This window comes from Diadema antillarum, unplaced genomic scaffold (genome assembly GCF_040938485.1).
Source record: "Diadema antillarum isolate AM-2024a unplaced genomic scaffold, OU_Dant_1.0 seq00001020_RagTag, whole genome shotgun sequence".
In the NCBI taxonomy this organism is placed as follows: domain Eukaryota; kingdom Metazoa; phylum Echinodermata; class Echinoidea; order Diadematoida; family Diadematidae; genus Diadema; species Diadema antillarum.
In genome coordinates this window covers 29,331-40,342 of record NW_027271855.1, presented here as the reverse complement: position 1 = coordinate 40,342, position 11,012 = coordinate 29,331, and positions in this window count along the sequence as shown.

Sequence of the window (11,012 nt, the reverse complement as noted above, 5' to 3'; positions counted from 1 at the left end):
TACATACCCAAGATGGTGTCCGATCAAGTAGTTGTTATTTTATGAAATAATGTACGTGACATGAACTAAACATGCGCAAAATATTGGGCTGACAAGGCTTGTTTTTCTTGAGTTATTGCAAAGAAAGTTGCAAAAAGAAACGAATATGAAAATACATCAAAGATAAGCTTTAATTTAAACCAAGTTTTTGGACGTGATTCCGACTCCGTATGAAAAAACGAAGGGCACAGTGGCGATAGCCCAAAGTCTCAGCTACACTATATTAAAATCTGGGAGAAATTCACCGAAGCATAAGTGAGGTAGTACTCGATAAACATAGTCATGTCAATTTTCATTTCCAGAAAAACTGCACTCCCATTGAGATAACACGTAAACTGGTCAAATTTGACAAGATTACTTTTAATCCATTTTTCCGAGGTGATGCCGTCATCCAATCAAAATTGTGATATTACATAAGTGAAAGAGCATTTAATAAGCTACAACATACTGAAATCTGGGTAAAAATTGGCAAAGGACAAGTTAGATACGCTCGAGTGAACTTGAAATTCGATGACGTTATTTTGAAAATTTACTTTTTTTATTTTATTTAGAAATCTGATATCATTTAATCATTTCTTTAGCATCGCAAACCCATGAAATGACATGTACAAGTCATTCGCTTTCAGAATATGTAAAGAAAGTGGGGGGTCACCGACCATCCTGACGAGTAAAATCGGATTTAAAATTGGCGGTATTTTGGCATTGTTGCACTGTATATCGCCATTGACGCGCGCGCGGAATTCCAACTTTGACGGGCCCGTATGACGTCATAGTGAGTCGGATCGATTTGAAACTTGTTAGAAATATTCCTTGACATTTTAGACATCCGATCTGTGTGAAAAAACGGGAAATTTCTATTGCATATGAACTGTGCGTGCGTATATGCGCGCGCGCGTACGCGTCCGTCCGATTTTTTCAATTTTTCAAAAAATGCTCCAAATGGTCTAAAACGTGTGCAAAAAAATTTTGAGCCCGATTTGAGCATACAAATATTTCAACGCGCGCGTACGCGCACGTTTTAAAGTATAGATGAATTTTGAGAATATGACTAGAATGCGCTTAACTTGAAATATATGTGACGTAAATTTCATTGAAAAATTCCATTCCATTAATGGAATATGATTGAGAATGTGTTTTCATATAATGACGTCATAGTGACGTCACGGTCGACTGATCACTGTTATTTTAGTTCGATTGTCGTCTTTTCGACACGATACATATATGGTATAAGTTTGACATTCATAGACAATGCACTTTCTAAGCTAACCTCTACACAACTTTTGGGGAGAAATAAAGAAAAAACTAGAGATTGTAATTTGTCATCACTGACAAATTAAGGTGATCCGATTTTTTTTTAATCAATGATTCGAGGTCTGATCGCAATAGGCAACACCATACAGGTTTCATCTGTGTTTAGAGACATTGGTTGTGTGATGTTTGGATTCTCATTTAGAAAAGGGAGTCAAATCTGTCATCTTTGGTTCCAAATTCTGTATACACTAGATAACGAAGATACAGCAACAAATATATAACTAGAGATTGTAATTTGTCATCACTGACAAATTAAGGTGATCCGATTTTTGTTTAATCAATGATTCGAGTCCTGATTGCAATAGGCATGACCATACAAGTTCCATCTGTGTTTAGAGACATTGGCCGTGTGGTGTTTGCATTCTCATTTAGCAAAGGGAGTCATATCTGCCATGTTTGGTACCAAATTCTGCATACACTATAACAAAGAAACAGCAACAAGTACATATGACTTTTGACCCACCTTTGCACTCCCAAGATTGCATCTGATGAAATAGTGGTTATTTTGTGAAATGATTCTCGCGACATCGTCTATACGTGTGAAAAATATGGGAAAGATATAAGGACAGGTATTCACCAAGATACAAGATGAAACATTTATGACCTTTGACCCTAATTTACATATCCAAGATGTCCGATCTAGTAGTTGTTATCTCATTAAATAATGTACGTGACATGAACTAAACATGTGGGGTGATAGGGCGTGTTTTTCTTGAGTTATTGCAAAGGAAGTTGCAGAAAGAAAGAAATATCTCAATACATAGAAGATAAGCTTTAATTTCGACCAAGTTTTTTTTTTTATCGTGATGCCGACAACGTATGAAAAAACGAAGGGCACAGTTATGGTAGCGTAAAGTCTCAGCTACAACATATTAAAATCTGGGAGAAATTCACCGAAGGGTAAGTGAGCTAGTGCTCGATAAAGACAATCATGTCAATTTTCACATTTAAAAAAATTCCCTCCCATAGAGATAACACGTCATAACGAAGATACAAAAGAAGTACATATGACCTTTGACCTCAATTTGCACAGACAAGATGGCATCTGAGTAAAAAGTAGTTATTTTGTGAAATGATCCTTGTAACATGGTCTTTGCGTGTGCAAAATATGGGAAAGATAGTACAGGTATTCACTAAGATACAGGATGAAACACTTATGACCTTTGACCCTAATTTACATACCCAAGATGGTGTCTGATCAAGTAGTTGTTATTTTATGAAATAATTTACGTGACATGAACTTAACATGTGCAAAATATGGAAGTGATAGAGGCCGTTTTTCTTGAGTTATTGCAAAGAAAGTTGCAGAAAGAAAGAAATATCTCAATACATCGAAGATAAGCTTGAATTTCAACCAAAATCTTTGACGTGATCCCGACAGCGTATGAAAAAATGAAGGGCACACTTACGGTAGCGTAAAGTCTAAGCTACAACATATTAAAATCTGGGAGAAATTTACCGAAGGGTAAGTGAGCTAGTGCTCGATAAAGATAGTCATGTCAATTTTCATTTCCAGAAAAACTGCACTCCCGTAGAGATAACACGTAAACTGGTCAAATTTGACAAGATTACTTTCAATCCATTTTTACGAGGTGATACCGTTATCCAATCAAAACTTTGTAATTTTGTGTTTGTAAGAACATTAAATAAGCTACAATATACTGAAATCTGGGTGAAAATTGACAAAGGACTAGTGAGATATGCTCGAATAAACTTGAAATTTGATGACGTCATTTTGAAAATTCACTTTTTTTACTTTATTAAGAAATTTGATATCTTTTGATCATTTTGTCAGCATTACCACCCCATGAAACGACATGTACAACTCATCAGCTTTCAAAATATGTAAAGAAAATGGGGGGTCACCGTCCATCCTGACGAGTAAAATCGGATTTAAAATTGGCGGTTTTTTGGCATAGTTGCACTGTATATCGCCATTGACGCGCGCGCGGAATTTAAACTTTGATTGGCCCGTATGACGTCATATTGAGTCGGATCGACTTGAAACTTGGTAGAAATATTCCTTGACATTTCAGACATTCGATCCGTGCGATAAAACGGGAAATTTCTATTGCATATGAGCTGTGCGTGCGTATATGCGCGCGCGCGTACGCGTCCGTCGATTTTTTTTGAAATGCTGTAAATGACCTGAAACGTGTGCAAAACAATTTTGAGGTTGATTAGAGCATGTTTAGATTTCAACGCGCGCGTACGCGCTCGTTTAGTATGAACGTGACCAAATTTTATGAAATATATCAATAGACCTTGACTTGAACTATATGATATCTTAATTTCATTCAAAAATTCCGTTCCATTAATGAGATATTGATGTAAACGTGATTTCAGATAATGACGTCATAATGACGTCACGGTCAACTGATCACATTGATACACTAGATCTGTCGTCCTTAGGACATGATACATACATGATATAAGTTTGAAAGTGATAGGTGGGGGACTTTTTGAGTTAACCGCTGCACAAGATTTGAGGAGAAAGAAATAAAGAAGAAGAAGAAGAAGAAGAAGAAAGAATCCGTACAGATACAATAGGTGATCCGAGAGGATACTCGGATCACCTAATTAAGGCATGACCATACAGGTTTCATCTGTGTTTAGGGACATTCGCCGTGTGATATTCGGAATCTCATTTAGAAAAGCGAGTCAGATCTGCCATCTTTGGTACCATATTCCGTATAACACGTCATAATAAAGAGACAGAATGAAGTATATTTGACCACTGACCTCACTTTGCACAGCCAGGATGGCATCTAAGCAAAATGTGGTTATTTTGTAAAATGATTCTTGTAACATGGTCTTTGCGTGTGCAAAATATGGAAGAGACAGGACATGTATTCACTAAGATACAGAATGAAACATTTATGACCTTTGACCCTAATTTACATACCCAAGATGGTGTCTGATCAAGAAGTTGTTATTTTATGAAATAATGTACGTGACATGAACTAAACATGTGCAAAATTTGAGGGTGATAGATGCTGTTTTTCTTGAGTTATTGCAAAGAAAGTTGCAGAAAGAAAAGAAACATCTCAATACATTGAAGATAAGCTTTAAATTCAACCACGTTTTTTAACGTGATCCCGACATCGTATGAAAAAAAACGAAGGGTAAAATACAATAGCCCAAAGTCTCAGCTACAACATATTAAGATCTGGGAGAAATTCACCGAAGCATAAGTGAGCTATTGCTCGAAAAAGATTGTCATAGCTTCATTCGCAGAAAAACTGCACTCCCATAGAGATAACACGTCATAATGAAGATACAGAAAGAATATATGACCTTTGACCCCACTTTGCACAGACATGATGGCATCTGAGCAAAAAGTGGTTATTTTGTGAAATGATTCTTGTAACATGGTCTTTGTGTGTGCAAAATATGGGAAAGATAAGACATGTATTCACTAAGATACAGGGTGAAACACTTATGACCTTTGACCCTAATTTACATACCCAAGATGGTGTCCGATCAAGTAGCTGTTATTTTATGAAATAATTCACGTGATATGAACTAAACATGTGCAAAATATAGAAGTGATAGAGGCCGTTTTTCTTGAGTTATTGCAAAGAAAGTTGCAGAAAGAAAAAAATATCTCAATACATCGAAAATAAGCCTGAATTTCAACCCAATTTTTTGACGTGATTTTGACATCGTATGAAAAAACAAAGGGCACACTTACGGTAGCGTAAAGTCTCAGCTACAACATATTAAAATCTGGGAGAAATTTACCGAAGCTTAAGTGAGCTAGTGCTCGATAAAGATAGTCATGTCAATTTTCATTTCCAGAAAAACTGCACTCCCATAGAGATAACACGTAAACTGGTCAAATTTGACAAGATTACTTTTAATCCATTTTTACGAGGTGATACCGTTATCCAATCAGAACATTGTAATTTTATCTTTGAATGAACATTAAATAAGCTACATCATACTGAAATCTGGGTGAAAATTGACAAAGGACTAGTGAGATACGCTCGAATGAACTTGAAATTTGATGACGTCATTTTGAAAATTTACTTTTTTTACTTTATTAAGAAATTTGATATCTTTTAATCATTTTGTCAGCGTTGCCAACCCATGAAATGACATGTACAACTCATCAGTTTTCAAAATATGTATAGAAAATGGGGGGTCACCGTCCATCCTGACGAGTAAAATCGGATTTAAAATTGGCAGTTTTTTGGCATAGTTGTACTGTTTATCGCCATTGACGCGCGCGCGGAATTTCAACTTTGACGGGCCCGTATGACGTCATATTGAGTCGGATTGACTTGAAACTTGGTAGAAATATTCCTTGACATTTCAGGCAGCCGATACGTGTGAAAAAACGGGAAATTTCTATTGCATATAAGCTGTGCGTGCGTATATGCGCGCGCGCGTACGCGTCCGTCCGATTTTTTTCAATTTTTCAAAAAATGCTGCAAATGGTCTGAAACGTGTGCAAAAAAAATTTGAGCTCGATTTGAGCATACAAATATTTCAACGCGCGCGTACGCGCACGTACCAAGAGAAAATGTGAATTTTGAGAATATGAGTAGAATGCGCATAGCTTGAAATATATGTGACGTAAATTTCATTGAAAAACTTCATTCCATTAATGAGATATGACTGAAAATGTGTTTTCATATAATGACGTCATAGTGACGTCACGGTCGACTGATCACTTTGATTTTAGTTCGATTGCCGTCTTTGGGACACGATACATACATGGTATAAGTTTGAAATTGATAGGCAGAGTACTTTCTGAGCTAACCTCTGCACAACTTTTGGGGAGAAATAAAGAAAGAAGAAGAAGAAGAAAGAATCCGTACAGATACAATAGGTGATCCGAGAGGATACTCGGATCACCTAAAAAGAAAGAATCAGTACAGATACAGAAGGTGATCCGAGAGGATACTCGGATCACCTAACAAAGAATCAGTACAGATACAGAAGGTGATCCGAGAGGATACTCGGATCACCTAATTAATCACCGTACGTTTCCCCGTGCAGTACACATACACTGTATAACATTTCTGATTGCTGAAGTGTTAATCAACTGCACTAATTTTGTATTTTCTTGGATACGTATTACATAATTCTGAGTGTTTAAGTGTCAATAACCAATGACTCATTTCGTTATATTGTCCAGGATGCTCCATCACATTTTCTATTTGATCAAATGAAATTCATGTAATCATTTTATTTGTCCGGGATACATGCATTTCCAAGTATCCGAGTGCCAATCCAATTTGACTAACTTATACACATTTTTGGATAAGTGCCAAATGTCATTCCAGTAAATCATTACATTTATCCCATTAATGTAATAATTCTACATAATTATTACATATTACTAAGTGTCTTTCATACTTACATATTACATTTCTAAGTCTATAACGTCCCCCCAATTCTGTTCTTTTCTTGCTTAGAATATGGTGAATGATGAAACTATTGCATATCTATACTAATGTCTTGATAGAATGCAGTGGGACTTTGTTTGGATTTATATGTTTTGAGTAGGTCTTTCAGTCGTTCGTTTTCAAATGTGACCGTGCACCTCAAAACGAACATAAAGTCGCACACACTGATTTTGCGTGAGGACTGAAAATAAGTGAAATGGGTCAACCTAGCCGAACTTGACTTTTTCATATTTTCTGAAAGAGCGGGTCTTCTTTTACATTATGCTAAAATTTGGTATCATAAAACGGGCAGGAAAGTGTGTTTTTTTAGCAGTTTCTCTCGAACATTTTTGGTAGACTCGTGTGATTAGGTGTGTCTTTAGAATCCCTTTTTCATTTCTGAAAAACCTTGTCCACACTCTTCACTTTCAACTCCAATAACTTTTGAAAGGATAGTGCTACTGCTTTGAAAGTTGGCATTAATTATGGACAGAATGTGTTAATGAGGCGTGCTTAATTTCAATTTAATCTAATAATCCCTTCATTGTGGTTACTCTGGTGGTTTACGTCCTGTTTTTTGTCCCATTCATTGCACAGCCAGCACGGTTTGGTAAAGATTAAGCGCTTGAATAGACACTGTACTTCAGAGCCTCTTTTCTCAGTTCACATTTTTCCTGAGTTTGTGCTTTCTTTCCAATATTTAGATAGGTTAGGAGAGTCCATTTGATTTGAGTTATACATCATTTTAAAGCTGAAAGTCTGCTCTTTCTAAATATGGTCTTAACTAAAAATTCATGTCTGGCGACTTTTTGTTTGTTTTGAGGTGCAGAGTCACAAATGTTATCTGCTGCCCTGCTTCGATCTCGATGGCAAGAAAGGAAGGCTTATTGCCTTTGCGTTTTAGTTCGTTCAAAAATATTTTGTATTTATCTACTTTTCTTTCATGAGCGGTCTCAGTGTAGGTTCGAATGGCACTGTCAATTCAACAATAAGGATTTGCTTTACTCTTTCTAGTAAGACTGATATGTCTGGTCGTTGATTAGTTGTAACTACGTGGGGTGGAATCGTTTCGCCTGCCACCTTGCGCCCATCTAGATCAGCGTATATGACATGACCAATGGGAAGAGACTCTTTGATCGTATGGTGAATTGTATTGCAATATGTCGTTGTGTCTCCACTCGCACCTTTCCAAAACTGCCGGGCAATTTGGCAAAGTATGGTGGAGAGTGCCAGTTGTATTAGGGCAAAATACGCATTTGTTTATTAACCTTTCCCCCCATCTACAAAGATTTGCATACGATGGTAGGGAGTCGTCACATGCATTTGTTGCAAAACTGAGTACCCTCTTCGGCAAGTCAGAAAGTTAGGAAGTGCCGAGAAAAGACAGAATTGGTATCCTGAAATTTCTTCCCAGGAACTTCTTAATGCAAATTAGGCCATCCTTATTCCCGCCCACGTTCTTTCTTAAGCCCACACGAAATGCCGTATCATAAGGAACCAACCAATGACAATTGCATAACACTATGACGTAGGGTTAAATACACGTGTGCGCGGCATGTCCCCTTTCTCATGCCCATTCAGTCAGACCACAACTCCGCTGTTAATGAGCTCAAATCAAAAATTTATCATACGCTCAGGTTTTTGCGCATGCCCTTGGAGTCAGCACCCGAGATTTTGCGAGATATTCAGAGACGGAGTGCATGGTCGACGAGATTCACTTGTAGACGACATTACATCTACTATCCGTGACTAATTGACATGGTTTGTGAATGTTTGAAATAAATCACACCTTTTAAGGCTTACATCATACAATAACTTATGATACCAATTTTCTTATCTCTGCATTCTATTGATATTTTCAAAACGATCCTAAGACAAATTATAACAAGGCTTTCTATTTATTGTTCACCCGACCCGTTCCAAGGTTGAATCACCTCATTTAATGATATTCAACGTTCTAGAGATTCTTGCTATAATAGCACAGTAAGAATTGAATTGGTCCCTCACTTGGAAAACGAAAAATTGAAAGTCTCGTCGAGTAAAAATCATGGTGTGGCAATTTGAGATACATGAATGATCAGGGTATCATTAGAATCAGCGATGTTAATACAGTCGGTTAATATGGAATAATTATTTTAATACAAAATAGAGAGCCCCAACGAACTCATTTATGTATGCAAAGTAAGTGTTAGAACTTTTATTATTGATTTATATTCATTAATTCAACATCCAAATAAGTATCTAGTTGTGTAAACAAAATCCAAGCCAAAGTCGAGCTATCGACTAGAGTAGAGTACTAAGTATACGGATTTGTTGTTGCTGTTAACGAGGAGATCTTAGTTGCAGTTGCCTAAGCGCGTACATACATTGTGCGCTCACACACACACACACACACACACACACATAAAGGGTCCTACACATGTACACACAGTATTACTGTATGTACATTACACGTGTACTGTTCTTCCGCGAAAGTTCGTTCAACTCTCCGCTCAGAGGGGATTAACCAATCAGGTACGCGTAAGGATCAGTCCACATGAAGTCATTATATTTTCATAGAATGATATTTCCTTTTTCATTTTATGCTTCTTCCATTTAGTCACACATTTATTACGTTGGTCTAGTGTACCCCTAAAGAAAAATAAAAAGTATGCAGATTTTATGTTTTATAATTTCCTTATAAAGTATATCTTATAATGTCATAACCTTTCAATTTCATCAAAAGTACAACTCTTCTGCTTTTTATCGATGTATAAATCATGTAGATTGCTAATGCCGTTTAGATTTACAGGGACTGTAAATATGCGGCCTCCAAGGTCATTACATATTCATGTCCGCGAGGTCCATGCATACGCGTACGATAAATGCGAAGGCTTTCCAGGGAGTTGCGGTCTGACTGCATTTCGTGCATCAAAGTACATGTTGCGCGCAGTGAATGACAAGCGCCTATTACGATGTTTTGCAGCTTGCTTTATATCAACAACGTGCTTAGGACAGGGGTGGGGCTTTCCTAAATACATGTATCTTCCTAAAATTCTTTCCTAAGTGCATTTTAGAATACCAACTTCTTCCTATTAAGTCAGAAATGTGCATATCTCATCCTCATTTGCGTATCTTCCTAAGTCTCTTCCTAAGTTTAGGGAAAAAAGTTAGGAAGACACTTCGGAAGATTTTCAGAATACCGCTTAGGAAAAAAATCCTGACTTAGGAAGAATTTTCTTCCTAGGAAGGATTTCAGAATACCACCCCGAGTGCCCGGATGCTATATTCCTCTCGTTTTTCAACACACAAATCCCATAAGCATTTGCCAAAGAGGGGAATATGAGAAATTTGCTCCTTTTCTCCCTGCTGGAGCGTAATCCCGCGCGTAGTACGAGGGGAATACAATTTCGTAGAACCACAGCTCAGATGTCTGATACCGGTAATAATTCCATAGATCCAATAGAATTTTAGTTTACAAACACTATTTCACTTCATTAACATAGTTTTGTGATTTCTTATAGTTATTTTTCCATTTGTTTTCTTTTCTAAAATAATGGTTATCATGTGATTCACGTGATCTTAGTTTTTGGTGTCATTTCGCAAAGTGTTATAAGCGATAATGGATGTTTGGTTGCTAATTGAATGTTCACAAATTCCTGAATTTATTTGTGAGATGTTGGTTTTACTCTCAAAAGAAAAAACATAAACGCTGCCGCAGCTCCATTTTCTACATTCTTTTGTGTAAAGCCAGTAGCGAAGATTTTATGCAATTAGCGGGAGGGGGATGGGAGGAACGGGGGGGGGGGGGAATTTACAGGAAACACTGATGGCGAAATGATTATACCCTTTGCGCCTGAAATGACGCCAAGGGAGGGCAGCGACCGAGCGAGGGAAGGGTGTGAGAGGGCGTACAAACCACCTGAAATAGAAAGGAGTTTTTCTTGTTTTTAGAATCGAAATACCACCATCAGGTGCATACGATCAATTCACGCAGGTGCATACCACGATCAGGTACATGTGCAAGAATGACCACATCACACCAATATCAAGACAATACCACTGGCTTCCAGTCAAGAAGAGGATTGAGTACAAGATTCTTGAACTTGTTTTCAAAGCACTACATATCAAACACGGCTCCGAAGTATCTTCAGGACTTGGTGACAGTGAAGCAGTCAGCTTACAATCTACATTCTTCCTCTTCGACGGTGCTACATGTTCCTAAAACTCGGACAACCTACGGGGCTCGCGCCTTCCCCCGTATGGCTCCTTCACTTTGGAATAAAC